This window comes from Schistocerca serialis, chromosome 2, assembly GCF_023864345.2.
Source record: "Schistocerca serialis cubense isolate TAMUIC-IGC-003099 chromosome 2, iqSchSeri2.2, whole genome shotgun sequence".
In the NCBI taxonomy this organism is placed as follows: domain Eukaryota; kingdom Metazoa; phylum Arthropoda; class Insecta; order Orthoptera; family Acrididae; genus Schistocerca; species Schistocerca serialis.
Window position 1 is genome coordinate 154,943,673 of NC_064639.1, and position 14,857 is coordinate 154,958,529.

Consider the following 14,857-nt stretch of genomic DNA (forward strand, 5'->3'; position numbering starts at 1 on the left):
AGCATTGATAAACAATTACCTGTGCATTATGTTTCAAAGATGGTTTTGGACAAATAGATCGACATAGTATCTTCCTTGCTACATTTCGTTAGAGGTAAATTTTTGGCCTTGGGCAGTTCGTAGTACGAGTTAGAAGTGCAAGAATGGAGTAAAAGCTGTGTGTGTTACGTTAGCATGGTGGCTGATGTTAATTGGCATTGTGAGGTAAAATGAATGAAAACATATCCACTCAATAACAAGAAGTCCACCAGTGTGCATATCATTTGACAAAGTAAAGCCGGATAGGCCAGTATACAAAGTTGCATTTCAGAATGGACTATGAGCCTACAACTTACAACAAGGAAAAGGATTAAAAGATGAGTATTATGAAAACTGTTTATACAAGTTCTACCGTTACTGCCTCTCCCAGCAGTGTGTCACCAACTACCGTAGCAAGTTCTGTGAAAATGTGACCAGCTGCCCAAATTCTTTATTTCTTTCAAAATTAATAAATCGTCTTTGGGGTACAAGAGGAGGGGGGGGGGGGGAGGAGGGTGACCGTCAGACCACGAAACGACTGTTAAAGGGATACTGGAGACATATCATCCACACTATCCCAAAGATAGCAAGAGAAGTTAAATGTGAGAAATATGCCAAAATCAGTCCAACAGCTCATGTATAGTACAGAGATAAACGATGTATGAAAGAGTGGAAAATAAACATCACAAATCTGTTAGATGATCGAAAAGCTTTCCGAAAGGTAAAGGCATCGGGGAGGCTGTTCTGAGGTTGTTCGTCGTTGTGGAAGCATAGGTATAATTTAACCAAGGAAATCATTCGACAATATAATATGGTGCAAAATGTTCGCAATTCACAGAAAAATATGAGTTAGCTATAGGGAAGGACGGATAACGTACAATGTCACAACATATATCATACGAAATATTAGAAAATTAGCATTACCCCAGGTTTTGGTCAGAGATGCTTAGCGATGCAGAGGAATCGATACGCGGAATACGAGTCCTTGCCAAATATGTATATAATCAACATAGAGAGGCTCTCTATGCGTTACAGCATAGACAGGTGGCAGCAATAAGTGAGACAGACCGCCATATTTTTAACGTCAGGAGAGCTTCTGTTAAGTTTGGAAGGTAGGAGACGAGGTACTGGCAGAAGTGAAGCTGTGAGGACGGGGCGTGAGTCGTGCTTGGATAGCTCAGTTGGTAGAGCACTTGCCCGCGAAAGGCAAAGGTCCCGAGTTCGAGTCTCGGTCCGGCACACAGTTTTAATCTGCCAGGAAGTTTCATGGTGGCTAAGTTTTCAATTGGCTTCAAGTATGGCGGCACTTCAGCCAGGGTATGTTGTGTATAGAGACCTTTGATCTTTGCCAAAACTAACATGACTCGCTAGTTACTGAACAACAATGAAAATTAATTACTGGCATTTTAAAATCCAACTCGTCCTTTGTTTCTAGTAGAGTACAACGGTATTTGTACGTTTCACAATAATAAAAGAAATTACCTGGTGAAATATCGAGTGTCACGTTCTTATTTTATTCCTCTAACTTCAGAAAATATGCCATTTAAATAAATGATGGTATTCAATGAGATTTCACTACAGTATGTGGCGTATTGGACCTTATCTGGAATGGCAATTGTAAGACACGAGTATTTAATGCTCCTTCTAAATAAGGTAAACAACGAATCTGCTCCCTTATCCATCAATTCAGGGAATATCTTTTATTGGTTCAGTATTCAAAAGAATTGATTTCCTTATTAGCCGCGTGCCACCACAGAGGGCAGGCGAGGGTAGTAGCAGTTCCTTCGTCTGTAATACATATCCCATGTACTGCAATATGTACAAGATCAAAGAGAGTGCACTGAAAGTTAGAAAACCAGGAAAGAAGAATTAAAAAGACTGACAGCGATGCAGTCTGTCGCACTAAAGTTGGCTTATTTTCAGGCCTTTTTGTGAGTACACCGCAGCCTCTCAACGGTTTATTATGTTGCTGGATGTACTGTAAATATGTACTTAGCTACAGTTTTCGACGTCTTTTACTTATCTCACATTCTATTGTAAACGAAAACATAAAGAAAAATATCGTATAAAACTGTACCATTATTTTGTCAGTATCTATACATATTATAAAAGGTAGACGTATGGGTATTAAGTGTATGTATGTCCATATCCTCTCCTAAACGACTGGACAGATTTCAACCAAACTTGGCACACATATACCCTACTGTCAGGCAACCATTCGTCTACCCATGAAAGAGGTGGGATGGAGTTAAAAAGGAGCATTGCCAGCGGCACCTGAATATCAAGATTTTATTACTCCTGTATTTGAGAACGAGAGACTTAGCGACTTGCAACGAACTTGATACATAATATCAAATATTTACAAAATTTTTCTCACTGACCACCCGCAGAAAATGATAACAAATTGTGAAAGAAAAATGTTTATCTCTAGCTACTCCTTTGCTGTTCATGCAATAACAGTACCGCAATAAATTTCGCAGACGCACATCTACATATATCGCTAAATGCACTTCAAAACTGTATCATGGTACCACACTTAGTTCAGGGGATATAACGTCATAAACACAGAGGTGTGAAAAACTGTGCGTCATGCTTGAATTTTTTTTTTTTTTTTTTTTTTTTTTTTTTTTTTTTTTTTTTTTTTTTTTTTGCCGTCAGTCTACTGACTGGTTTGATGCGGCCCGCCACGAATTCCTTTCCTGTGCTAACCTCTTCATCTCCGAGTAGCACTTGCAACTTACATCCTCAATTATTTGCTTGACGTATTCCAATCTCTGTCTTCCTCTACAGGTTTTGCCCTCTACTGCTCCCTCTAGTACCATGGAAGTCATTCCCTCATGTCTTAGCAGATGTCCTATCATCCTGTCCCTTCTCCTTATCAGTGTATTCCACATATTCCTTTCCTCTCCGATTCTCCGTAGAACCTCCTCATTCCTTACCTCATCAGTCCGTCTAATTTTCAACATTCGTCTATAGCACCACATCTCAAATGCTTCGATTTCACTACCATACAATGCTGTACTCCAGACGTACATCCTCAGAAATTTCTTCCTCAAATTAAGGCCGGTATTTGATTTTAGTAGACTTCTCTTGGACAGAAATGCCTTTTTTGCCATAGCGAGTCGGCTTTTGATGTCGTCCTTGCTCTGTCCGTCATTGGTTATTTTACTGCCTAGGTAGCAGAATTCCTGAACTTCATTGACTTCGTGACCATCAATACTGATGTTAAGTTTCTCGCTGTTCTCATTTCTACTACTTCTCATTACCTTCGTCTTTCTCCGATTTACTCTCAAACCATACTGTGTACTCATTAGACTGTTCATTCCGTTCAGCAGATCATTTAATTCTTCTTCACTTTCACGCAGGATAGCAATGTCATCAGCGAATCGTATCATTGATATCCTTTCACCTTGTGTTTTAATTCCACTCCTGAACTTTTCTTTTATTTATGATAGATTTATTCTTTACTACCGAGACACCTCTACAATCGACTCAACTCAAGGAAATCACTGACGCCAGCCAGCACTTTTGACAGTTTCCAAATGGAAAGCGTTAAAGGCAGTAGGCGAAAAGTCTACTTCTGTAGAGCTGTGAAAAGGTGTTGCCATAGAGACGCTTATAATATCGCTTTGTAGACACGCGCAGCAGATGCACCCAGCGTACAGAAACTATCCGAGATGTTACACGAGAAACGCATTCCATTTTTTGTTTTCGGTTCTAATAGAAACTTAGTAAAATGAACACACGGGCAGTGCCGGGTTTGTCAGCTAGTAATTGTGTAAAGCCTCTTGTGTCTTCCGAAGCACTGGTTCTGGAGGGAACGTATTGTCTACAAATGTGCGGAGGTGACAAATTGACAAATGATGTAGAGTCAGTCCAACGCTGGACTCAGTAGTGTTAAGATGGATGGAGGTAGCGTGTCTGTTACACAATATCAGCTGCATTTTGTGAAATGTGGAGGAGATAATTCAGACTGTTGATGTGCAGTCAGTCTTGGTCGATAGTCAGTGGTGCGTGTAGGGCGTTAGCGCAGAGTTTTTGGAAAAATTTATTATCTTTTGGAATGTATAAGAGTTTCTTAGCGGTGGAACGTGGTGGAGCTGCAGAAGATCACAGATACAGTATAAGAAGTAGGGAAATGCTTTAATAACGTGAAAAGATGAGAAGAACCCAAAATATTGTAGAGCTCAACTGCTGTTCCCATAAATCACAGTTACTTCGAGAAGAAGATTAATCCACGTTTTCTGCACATAAGAGGTTATCATAACAATTGAAGAATTTAGGAGAAAAGAAGAGAAATAAGATCACATCAACAGAACGCAAACGTGATAGGTAACCGAGCTATTTTCCTTGTTATTGAGGACAAACTACATACTGTTAGGTTTTTCTGTTCTATGGACAGTGTCACGTATCAAAACTCACCGATATTCTGTCCAATGGGCTGTGAATTGTCTTCGAAGGTTTGCTTAATCTGCGTAAGAGCCAAAGTTGCAGTGTTTGAAGTGAAGTTAATGTAGAAGAAGACGTGCCATTTAAACCCCCAGATACGAAGTTGTCAATGTTAAGGGTGCAAAACTATGCCTGCAATACTGACCCAGCATAATTCAGTCCCGCATCCTATTTTCAAAGTCAAAAAATTTTTCAGTGCGTATGCGGCTTGCGGACAATGAGCTGGAGCAGCAGATCAAATCTCATTAACATTTTTTCAGTTAATTTTCGTATTCGCTAGATAGCAACAACCCTCTTGGCGTGGACCAGCAATCATCATAACAGTAGCAGTACGAGGGCATTAAAGAGCGTCCATCACTAAAAGTGTGGAGCATGCTGAGGCCTATGAATGTTCCAGAAATTTCTGCAACACCACAATCTTTCTTTCGGAAGTGTGAAAACACAATTTTAACAAACTATTACGTAAACATTGAGAGAAATTTAAGAACAGTATTCAGCATTCCTTAAGAAAAGTAGCGAACAATATTTCATTGGATTTCGTCACAGCAGCAACACAGAGCTCTCTCTCTCTCTCAGTTGAAATTTGGAGTCATTCCTATAATAGAATCTGTGAATAGATTTGAAACTGTATATTGAATAATATTCGTTCTTCTGACTTACTAGGATTTACACCGCTATAATTGTTGACGTTTTCTCAAATAATACAGTACTTTAAATGGTAGTAAAAATTATAGGATTGATATACTTATTTCCAGCCAAAAACGAAGTTAACACTAGACTTAAACACGATGTACGTTACAAAATAACAGAGCATGACGATGATTTTATAACTACACTGTCTTTGCACCTTCACACATCACCGGTTACTCAATAGTCGGTTTTCGGTCATTAATTGACAAATACTGTACGTGATATTGAACGACCAATACACGTCTTAGTGCATGTCTATTCACTTGCCCTTAGCTTAACATCATACCCCATACTCTTGTTCCTGTACTTAGTTTCAGTATTGGAGCATTTGTGTTAGCTGAGTCTGACTTAAAGCGGGTGATACATCAAATTAATTTTGGTTAGGAGGTTCAAATGTGACCCCACTGTGGCACAAGGCTACCAGTTATTAGCAACAGTTTATCAAACTCTTTCAACACACAACAGATATGATGCGAGAAAATTTGGGTTTTACCATCCTAATTAATTATACGAGGTAGTAATGTTACTTACGTCTATGACTTTCAAAATAGTTAAATACTGTCAAAATCTAATTCTACAGAGTAATAGCCATTAAGACAGTTACACCGGCTCTAGAACCTACTACTCAACCTATACATCCAAGAAGCAATGACGTGAGTAAAACGATTAAAATTCAGTTTGACAGGATACCAAATATAACACGCGATGCTCACCTTGCCATTCTCAATTAAAGTGAAGCAGAACCACAGCAATCATTGTATGGAACGAGTAATACAATGACTATAGAATATGGATAGGGAGTAAGCGGAAGAAAGGCGTAACTAATGATCAGTAACAGAAATGGGATAAGTCATAAATTTAGCATCAAAATCGACGTTCACGAACTATACCAAGTAGTTTCTCAACCTGGGAACCAAAATAGCACGTTGACACACGAAGTAATCAGTTTTCTGAACAGTTTGCGGCTCACCGAGGAATCCTTTCCTCTGATAGCCATTTAATATCAGAGTGCCCTTGCACGTCACCTCTTGAATTATTTGCTGGATATATTTCAATCTCTTTCTTCCTCTACAGTACAGCTCCCTCTAGTACCATGGAAGATATTCCCTGATGTCTAAACAGATGTCCTACCATCCCGTTCTTTCTTCTTTTCAGTGTTCTCAACATGTCCGTTCTTCGCCGATATTGCGTAAAATCACCTCACTCTTTGCATTATCTGTCCATGTAATTTTCAACATTCTTCTGTAGCACGAAGTCTTAAATGATTCGATTTTCTTCTGTTCCAGTTTTCCCATAGTCAAAGAGACACTGCCATACACTAGCTGTGCTGCAAATGTACACTCTCAGAATTTTTTTCTTCAAGTAAGGCCTGTTTTTCGTACTACACGAATTCTTTTGACCAGAAACGCCCTATCTGTCTGTGTTAGTCCCATTATTATGTCCTTCTTGCTTCGTCCATCATGGCTTATATTGTTCCCAAGATAGGAGACTTGCTTAACTTCGTCCACTTCATGATCTCCAGTTTTGATGTTAAGCTTCTCGCTATTCTCAAGTCTGATATTTCTCATTGCATTCGTCTTCCTTCGGTTTACTCTCAATCCATATTCTGTATTCATTAGACTTTACATTCCATTCATCAGATTCTGTAATTCTTTCCCTGATTTACCAGGGAGTACTATGTTTTCAGCGAACCCTTATGACTGATGCCCTTTGTAAGAGGTCCGAGCAGATGTAATTTCGATGTATTGCTCATGCGCTGCCTGCGATATGCAAGGTATAAAAAAATCTCTGACCAGAGAGCAGTGTTGACTGCAGTAGGAACTGTGTAGCTGTAGCAGTAAGTTGTTGCTAGTCTGGAGTCTGCTCCGGTTTGGTATGGTGTATCGTGTTGGATGGCCCGGTCGCGGTGCAGCGATGCCGGAGCCTGAGTATTATTGTATAAGATAAAAAGCAGCATCGCGAAAATGTATTAATGTTATCTCAAGTCGCATGTAAATGTTTTAAAACTCTCGTAATAATAATCTTCCTCATAAAAAGCAACTTTTAACAACCATTCATTTCAATTTAAACAATTTACTAATATCTCCCATCCGTGATCATCCCGATTATTGCAATAGAAAAATCAGTTGCTTCCTTTCATAAATGACAGATAGGTCGGCCAGCATTGCACAGAGCTGTGCCGGAAAAATTTATTGTAAGAGCAGATATATCCGGCGACTTCATTGAGGTAAGAATTTTTCCTTTTTTTATTCAGAAAAATCTTTCAGAGCCATGACGCAGCACTGCTGTCGTCCAAAATTTACCAGGTTAAATTCACAGGGAATTATTGAAAAGTCATAAGTGAGCGACAACTTAATTGAGAGGATACTTACATTGTTTTATTACCAGGTTACTGAATTATTATTATTTTTTTTTTTTTTTTTGTTGGGACGTTACACTGAATGTGAACGACATAATTGTAATTTTTACTGTTGAGAGGTTTAGGAATTTTTCTGTTATGAGGTCACGCTAAATGTGAATGAATTTTGAGCTTAGACGAAATCAGAAAGAATTTTGTGGGTAGATTAAATGTAAACGAATTTTGTGGGGAGGTTACACTGTTTTGAGGTTACACTTAATTAGGATATATATTTATATTATTTATTTTAATATTTTATGGGGAGGCTACACTTGGCGACAACCGGCCAGGATCGTATTTCTTTGTGAATCTCTGAGAAGTAGTCATATATCTCCTCTTATTTACTTAAATGTAGTTTGCATCTGGCGCAACGCATTTAATAGTTTGTCACTCTTTCTTTCACAGATAATCGGCAATCTATTGCTCTTTGTTGTAATTGTATTTGTTGCATTTTTGCTTTGACTTTGTTTCATGTTGTGCTTAATTTTGATTTGTGAAAAATGCCGCGGAAAACTGTTAACAGTACATCGCGATGTGCAATGAGTGAAATAGCTGACTCGAATAATTTGACAGATAATACTAGCGACAGTCAGTGTAATAGTGATAATCCTCTATTTACAGACAATCAGTGCCTACCGACCACTAGTAATGATTTTAATTCTAATGATGTGCAAACAAATTCAGTTGTGTCCTCTGTTAATTTAACGGCAATTGATGACGCGGCACGTTCCATTACAATGAACGCTGCCCAGCTTGACACATCCGATTTGCATAATTTACGTAACGAACAGATAATTGTTTCTAACGAAGGTGAACAATGTACTCAAAGTACGTCAAATTTATTTGATTCCGATTTAGCGACCAACAGTGCACATCCGATGGGCAAAGCTTTTTGTGAATCAGAGAATGACCAAATGGTTACGCAAAACGTGACAATTGCAGGTACGCCATCAAACAGCACAGAGAATAGAGTAGATAATATTGGCTTGGATCAAGTTATGACTGTATTGCTACAAATTAATGAATCGTACAAACAACGTAATAAAATTCTCGAACAGTGGAATGAATAACTAGATAACCATTGCAAACAACTTAATGAAAGTTTCAAACAGCAGAATGAAAAATTAGACAACCATTTCAAACAACTTAAAGAAAAACCAGACAACAATTCCAAACAGTTGAATGAAAGTTTCAAACAGTCGAATGAAAAACACGACAACCTTAATGAACAGAACAAACAACTTAGTGAACAGATACAGCCATTACCGTGCAACGTCATGATACTAAAGAACAATTATGTGAGGAAATTAAGGCTTGTGCTAGTAACAGTAGTGAAGAAATTAGATCTGTTGCACAAGAATTATGTAATACACATGCAGCCACAACAGAATCACTTAGAGATGAAATTAGCGCAGTCGCTAAACAATGTTCTGAAAACGCAACACAGTTACGCGACGAGTTTTAATTAATGTCAGCAGAAGTTTCACGCACTCTAGATACGGAAGTCGATAAGAAATTTCAACAACAGATCAGCCACATTGACGAACGTTTTAAAGTGACAGAAATGAATAATGTTTCACTCACTAACACGTCACAGCATACGCCACGTTCCGAACATTTGTCACACTCACACAGCCAGTATAACTTAGGTAATTTACAGAGAGTACGTGAGTTAGATTCCGGACAGTCACAGACAAATAGATTATCATACAATCCTGAACCTATTCAGACACTCAGAGACGATAATTTTAATTACAAACAGTCTCTATCAGTAAGAAAATTTAAGGTATGTAAGAATGACAGAACACAGATACATCCTATGGACTGGATACGACAATTTGCTTTTGCATTCCCACCAGCTTTGCCTGTAATGCAGAAACTAGAATTGGCCTGGATGCAACAATTTGCCTTTGAATTTTCGCCGGCATTGCCTGTAACACAGAAACTAAAATTTATTTGCAGCGCATAATTGACCTCAGGGAATTCATTACACTTCGATGAATATGTGCCGTAGCGTGCACAGGGCCCTGAGCCGTAGTAGTGCTGTTTCCTCTTTAGTTTCCTGCACTGCTGCCTTCTCTCTTACTATCCTTTATATCTATCAAAACCGCTCTTCAACTATCGATCTATCTAGGATTAAGAATGAGTAAACAAAACCTGATACGACAAGTTTTACCTGAAAGTGACAGTTATTACTATACGCTCCAGAAATGACAACCACGAGAACTTTAATACCAGACAAAATTTTTATTATCAGTATCGTCAAAATTATCAGCAACATAAACCACATTTTGGTAGCAATAGAGGTTTGTCCCAACAACAGCAACAAAACCAACCGGTTAGCATACCTAACCAACAATGTAATGTGCAAGGTCAACCAAGCTTTAATGTTTCGCCGCCTACACGTATAGCGTCGGCTCCGCCAAATAGTAACGCACAGCGACAAGGAAACCAGTACGTACAGAAAACACACCATTTCAACTCATATCGCAATGCACCGCATAGAAATGGCTATCATGACAGACGTAAAAGTAATGAGCACAATTTTCAGCGTACGTTTAATAACAGTCGGTCTTACCAGCAGCAAAATCATCCGCAACAACAGATTATCATGAATGAATCAGACAGTCGGTATCATCCCGAACCTAATGCGTTAGGACGAAATAACAGAACAGTACAAATAGTCGAAATGCCACAGCATCCTCCCGCAAATAATAGCACGTCAGATAGAATTTAACTAGATACAGTACCGGTTGCATCTACCATCAACGCAAGCAATACTTTTGACACACAGGATCTTGTGTCACGAAAATGTTATTACTTTTGACGAGATCCGAGACACTCTTTTGCAGGAAAAACCAGTTATTCAAAATACCATTTCACACCGTGTCATTGAAGTAAGGATTGGATCATCCAAATTTTCAGCAGTAATCGATTCTGGATCACCTATGTCAGTTATAAATGAGGAAACTTTCAACAAATGTAACAAAGAGAATACCTATCCTACGTTACCATTAGGCCAAACTAAAGTAAAAGGAACAGTATCTGGTAAAGGAGTGGACGTAAAATTACAGACACGCTTATCATTTTGTATTGCAGGTCATACGTTTTCACTCAAATGTTTGGATTGTTCCCTTATTGACAACAGACGTTATTTTAGGTACGAATTTTCTGGTACAACACGACGCAATTATTGACTTTCAAAATTCCTATTTAATGTTAAAGGATGAAAATGTACAACAGGCATTAGAATTTCAGCACTCTTTATCTGCAGAAGAACAAACAATTAATCGTACAGAGGTCACTTCTATATCGCGTTACATAGACTGTCATTTGACATTGGTCACAGATACGTATGTTCACAACTATTATACACCAGATGAAGCCGACTATGACGTTATGCAGATGATTTCTGATAAAGTTAAACAGAGCAGTGCAAATACAGACGACGAACGCACTCAACTATACAAAATTCTTTTACAGCAAGCTCCAGTTTTTGACAACGTCCCTGGTACTATGTCCAGTTTTATGTATGAATTTCAAGTTAAACAGCACGACACATTTAAAGCCAAACATTATCCCATTCCTTATATTCACAGAGAACAAGTTAAGAAAGAATTGCAAGCTACGCTTGACCAAGGAATTATTGAACCGGCAGTTAGTCCGTACTTAAACCCGCTCCATATTGTTAAGAAAAAGGATGGTTCACTTCGCCTCGTACTAGATTCGCGTCACATCAATGACATTATTATTAATGAAACAGATCGCCCACAGACACTAGAAGAACTTCTACAGAAATTTCATGGTACTGCTATTTATTACACGTTAGATTTGAAATCGGGATTTTGGCCTATTCAGCTCCATCTGAACTGCAGAAAGTACACAGCTTTTCTCTGTTTTGGTGACTGTTATCAATTTTGTAAACTACCGTTCGGTTTAACTATTTCTTCAGCAGCATTTATTCGCGGTTTGAATACTATACTTCCGACAGAACTTAAAGACAGAATCACAACGTATGTAGACGACATTCTTATTGCAGAAGCTAACTGGTCTGAACACAATTTTATTCTTGAACTACTGTTACAAACCTTTCGTGCACAAGGACTCACAGTTAATCTTAGCAAATCGCACTTTGGCAAATCTTCGATGAAATTTCTTGGACATGTAATTTCAGCAGAAGGCATTGCGCCTGACACGGAAAAACTTCAAGCTTTACGTGACATTACTGTTCCTACTACGAAGAAACAACTACGCAGCCTTTTGGGTTTAATTAACTTTTTTCTTAAATGTATTCATTATTCAGCTTTAGACACCCCTAGAGTATGTCAATTGACGGGTAAAAACACTGTTTGGTCCTGGGATAGTCAAGCACTTTCTGAATTTATCAATCTGAAACAAGCTTTGTTGAATGCACCACTTTTATCACATCCAGATCTTACAAGAAATTTTTCCATTGCCACCGACAGTTCTAACACCGCTTTAGGCGTACACATTTTTCAGGAAATTGAAGAAGACGGTACTACAGTAATTAAAAACATCGCCTTTGCGAGTCGCATTCTGTCACCTGCTGAACGCAGTTATTCTGTCACAGAACTTGAAACATTATGTGTTGTATGGGCATTTACGAGATTTCGGCATTTTCTTGATGGAAGACATACGACCGTTTACACAGATCATATAGCTACACAGTTTTTACTTTCAGCAAAATTTACACATGACAGGTTAAGCAGATGGAAACTTTATTTACAGGAATTTAATTTTACAATTGTTCACATTCCCGGTACACAAAATATTGTCGCAGACGAATTATCCCGTTCTCTCAGCTACAATCAGTAAAACATCGCAACCAACTTCTGCCAAGCAAATTTTAGCGTAATGTATATTCAACAAGTTGCATTCGAAAATTTTATTTCGTCGTCATTACGAGATATAGCACAAGAGCAGAGTAAAGACAACGTATGGAAAGAAATTAAAAAGCTTTCGCAAGATAGGAATAATGTTACCATCAGAAACCATTACACTGTACACAATAACATTCTGTTTCGCCGTTGTCACCGTGACAGCAACAACTGGTTACTATGCATTCCTGACGAACTTGTTAACAAATTAATTTGATATACTCATTTAAGTTTCTGTAGCCAGAAACTGTTTTCTGATACTGAGACAGAACTGTTATTTTGCCAACATGGAGAAACGTATTCGACGAGTTTTAGCGTCATGTAAAATCTGCCAGAAAGCTAAGTCAGACACGACTTCACATATTCCTCCGTTAAATCCCATTGTACCTGTTAAATTGAGACACATGGCCGCTGTAGACATTTTTGGTTCGATTCCCAGAACTAATAGAGGTTTTTGTTACATCTTTGTCGCTGTTGAACTCACTTCGAAATTTGTTACCTTCACTCCGTTACGCAAATCTACTGCTAAATCTGTTTCGAATGCATTTGTAAAACATTTTCTATTTCATGTAGGACATGTTTTGAAAGTAATTTCCGACAATGGATCACAATTTCGATCTGCTATATGGACACGTATGTTACGAACAAGAAAAATCTCTCCGATCTATATATTCAAGTATCACGCTTCTTCGAACCCTTGTGAACGACTAATGAAAGAAATTGGTAAACTATGTAGAATATACTGCTATAAAAAACATATTGATTGGGATACACACATACTGTCATTCCAGGATGTAATTAACTCGATACCAAATGAATCTACTATGTTATCTCCGACTGTTATACTGAAAAATGTTGAACCACCTAACAAAATTAAAGAATTAGTATCCTTTCCTACATCTCGTCGACTACGACACCATGAAATAATTAATATTGCGCTGAACAACATCAAACATGCCGCAGAGCGCCGGAGAAGACAGCATAAACAGGTTGGTACACGGCGTGACTTTCACATTGGACAGAAGATATTAGTACGTGCACACTATTTATCCAACAGAGGAAAGAGTAGATGCAGTAAATTTGAGCTTCTATACTCAGCTCCATATCGAATTCGCAGCATTAGTCACCCCAATGTAGTACACAATGTAGTACACGTCGAAACTCTGAGAACCAGAAAAAGTAAAGGCAATCACCATGTCTCCAATACATTGAATGAACATACTTTATGATTTGTCGCACTGTAATGCCATTTGCAGATATTTATATGAACATTTACTGATGACTATCGTATATTTTCCTGGCATGTGCCCAGCAAGGTAAGGTTAGCAGGTCGCTTTTCTTGTCGCTACACATCAGACCGTGCACATTATTCCAGATAAACTTACATATTTTAAGGCCACTTATGCAATTCTATGTATGTGACTACTTACTGATGATTATCATATTTTTTCTTGGCAAGTGCCCGGCAAGGTAAGGTTAGCAGGTCGCTTTTCTTGTCGTTATATATCAGACCGTGCACATTTTCCATTTTTCGTGTATGTACGATTGTTTTCCTGTTTTGTTTGTATGCACTACGAAATCTTTAAGATGTAACAAACACCAGTCGACTTTGACATTTTGCCTTACGATATCTCAATATCTTGACTATTCTACACTTTTGGCTACTGCATTATGATACTGTGTGTACATTTTTTGCACCTGAACACTCTCTATGTTTTTGACATAAAACGTTTTCTGTCATGCTATGCTGTATGCTTAATTATATCACTAGAAACAAGTTTTTATTTAATGGGTATATGATTTAAATGCAAGATATTAATCCTTTATCATCATTTTCAGAAAGCAATAACGTGTAAAACAAATAACTTGAACAAACAACAGTGGATTTATATGAAATGGGAATTTCACCTTCGGAACGAACGAAAGAAAATGCAATACCTTGTCAGGAAGAGTAAATGGATCAGAATTAACAAGCATTAACAAGAATATACTATACACATCGTATAAAAGCAGTCTTAACTAATTACCTTCCTTTCAGAATACGAGGCGATTGATGCAGGCTGTCAGACAGAACTACACATCTTAGATTTAGTGATGAAATATGCTAGAAATAAGAAACTCTATACTATGAAAAGTTGTGTGAAGTAAATGGTAATATGAATAATGAAGTGTCTTTTTTGCAGATGATAATGAATGATGATGAATAGTTATATGAAGAATATGCTAATATGAATAATGAGGTTTTTCTTTGCAGCTGATGATAGTGATGATGTTATAGTAATATGAATAATGAAGTTTTTCTTTGCAGATGAGGATAATGATGAAGTTTTTATATTTACTATTAGTTAAGAGATGCTATGTAGTTATTTAAGTATTTGTTGCAGTTCGTTTTGACAGTATGTCT

The 14,857-nt window shown here is 37.9% G+C and overlaps 1 non-coding gene across 1 annotated transcript; it reads left to right on the forward strand.

The window, feature by feature from the left end:
- Nucleotides 1-1,183: 1,183 nt before the first annotated feature.
- On the forward strand, nucleotides 1,184-1,258 carry Trnas-cga (transfer RNA serine (anticodon CGA)). The gene has a single exon. It is a non-coding gene; the product is annotated as a tRNA-Ser (tRNA).
- The last annotated feature ends 13,599 nt before the right edge of the window (nucleotides 1,259-14,857 follow it).